The sequence below is a fragment of the Primulina tabacum genome, chromosome 4 (assembly GCF_025594145.1).
Source record: "Primulina tabacum isolate GXHZ01 chromosome 4, ASM2559414v2, whole genome shotgun sequence".
Taxonomy (NCBI): domain Eukaryota; kingdom Viridiplantae; phylum Streptophyta; class Magnoliopsida; order Lamiales; family Gesneriaceae; genus Primulina; species Primulina tabacum.
In genome coordinates this window covers 43,141,392-43,144,129 of record NC_134553.1, presented here as the reverse complement: position 1 = coordinate 43,144,129, position 2,738 = coordinate 43,141,392, and positions in this window count along the sequence as shown.

The window sequence follows — 2,738 nt, the reverse complement described above, 5'->3', positions numbered from 1 at the left end:
GTCACCGGTCTTTTCCTCGATCCCACCTCGAATAATCGCCTGAAACATGAAACTCGAAAAAAAACATTTTAACGTGCATCACATAGACATAATTAATTTAAAATAATGCATTTAAATAAATCATGCATGGCTAAAACTCATTTTAAATTAAAAATAAGTTATTTACCAATTAAATAAATGTATGGGTTATACGTGTACTGAATTTGGGCATTACAGTTCCTCCCCCACTTATAAAAATTTCGTCCTCGAAATTAAATCTTACCAAACAACTCCGGGTAGCGAATCCTCATGTCCGCTTCTGACTCCCAAGTGGTTTCCTCCACTGATTGGTTCAGCCACTTGACTTTGACCAGCTTGGTCACCTTGTTCCGAAGCCTACGCTCCTGTCTGTTTAGGATTTGGACGGGTCTTTCCTCATAAGACAGGTCTGAAGCCAACTGCAACGGTTCATAGCTCAACACGTGCGAAGGATTAGCTAGGTACTTCCTCAGCATCGAGACATGGAACACATTGTGTACCCCGGCCAGATTCGGTGGAAGGGCAAAACGGTAAGCTTGTGTCCTAACTCTGTCAAGAATCTCAAAAGGTCCAATAAACCTCGGACTCAGTTTGCCTCTTTTCCCAAATCTCATAACACCCTTAATGGGCGCTATTTTTATAAAAACGTGATCACCTACGGCAAACTCGAGATCTCTTCTCCTCTTATCGGCATAGCTCTTTTGGCGACTCTGGGCGGTATTCATTCTGTCTCGAATCTTGACCACCACATCTGCAGTCTATTGAACTATCTCCGGGCCAAGTTCTGCTCTCTCACCAACCTCATCCCAATGAATTGGTGATCTGCACTTCCTTCCATACAATGCTTCGTAGGGAGCCATACCTATGGATGATTGGAAACTGTTGTTGTAGGTAAACTCCACTAGAGGTAGTTTGGATTCCCAAGTCCCCTGAAATTCGATCATACATGCTCGCAATAGATCCTCCAAAATCTGAATCATTCGCTCAGACTGGCCATCTGTCTGCGGGTGGAAGGCGGTACTGAAAAGCAACTTCATCCCCATGGCTGCCTGTAGGCTCTTCCAAAAAGACGAGGTAAATCTCGGGTTCCTGTTGGACACAATAGAAACTGGGATCCCATGCAACCGAACTATCTCCCTGATATAAAGTTCCGCATACTGCGTCATGGAGAAAGTCGTCTTCATTGGCAGGAAATGTGCTGACTTGGTGAGTCGATCCACTATAACCCAAATAGAATTCGATCCTCTGACTGACCTCGGACAATCCAACCACAAAGTCCATTGTAATATTCTCCCATTTCCACTCTGGGATGGGGAGTGGCTTAAGTATTCCGGCTGGCCTCTGATGTTCTGCCTTCACCTGCTGACAAGTGAGGCATTCAGACACAAATCTGCAGATGTCTCGCTTCATCCCTGGCCACCAATACAAAATCTGCAGGTCTTTGTACATCTTGGTACCTCCTGGGTGAATGGAATACGGAGATGCGTGTGCCTCTGACAGAATATCTTCTCTGATCGAATCAACGCTAGGCACTCACATTCTGTCTCTGTATCTCACAATATCATCTGACACTGTGTAGAAGTATACTGCCCTTGGCTTCATCCTTCCGCCTCCATTTCTGTAACTGCTCATCTGAAGGCTGACCTGCACGGCATACGGTCTAGCAGAGAAGATTGGACCGTCAGATTAGACAGCCTCGGAGCTCTGCCCTTGCGATACACTTCTAAATCAAACCTCTGAATCTCAGACTGGAGAGGTCTCTGCACTGACAAATGTGCTACAACTGCCACTCTCCTGCTCAAGGCGTCTGCGACAACATTAGCTTTTCCCGGATGGTAGCTAATTTCGCAGTCGTAGTCTTTTACTAACTCCAACCACCGTCTCTGTCTCATATTCAGTTCTTTCTGTGTGAAGAAATACTTGAAACTCTTGTGATCGATAAATATCTGACATTTCTCGCCGTACAAGTAATGTCTCCAAATCTTCAATGCAAAGACAACGGTGGCTAGTTCCAGATCGTGAGTCGGATAGTTCTTCTCATGCACCTTCAACTGTCTAGAAGCATAAGCTATCACCCGACCATGCTGCATCAACACTGCGCCTAACCCGAGCTTAGATGCATTGGTGTATAGCACAAAATCTCCCTGCCCTGTTGGCATGGCTAACACTGGCGCTGAAATAAGAGTTTGCTTCAATATATCGAAGCTCTCCTGACATTCATCACTCCACACAAACTTAGCATTCTTCTTGGTCAGTGAAGTGAGTGGCACTGCTATGGATAAAACCCCTGAATAAACTTACGGTAGTAACCGGCTAAACCCAGAAAACTGCGGATCTCTGATGCATTCTTCGGTTCAACCCAATCTTTAACTGCTGCCACCTTGGCTGGATCCACTTCAACCCCACTGCTAGATACTATATGACCCAAAAACTGCTATCTTTTCCTACCAGAATTCACACGTACTGAACTTCGCAAATAACTTGCGACTCTGCAAAGTCTGCAAAACTGTCTTCAAGTGCTGACCTGTGCTCCTCATGACTCTTCGAGTAAATAAGAATGTTGTCAATAAATACTATGACAAACTGATCAAGGTAAGGCTGAAATACTCGATTCATGAGGTCCATGAAAATTTCTGGAGCATTCGTCAGTCCAAACGGCATTACTAAGAACTCGTAGTGCCCATATCTGGTTCTGAAAGCTGTCTTATGAACATCGGCCT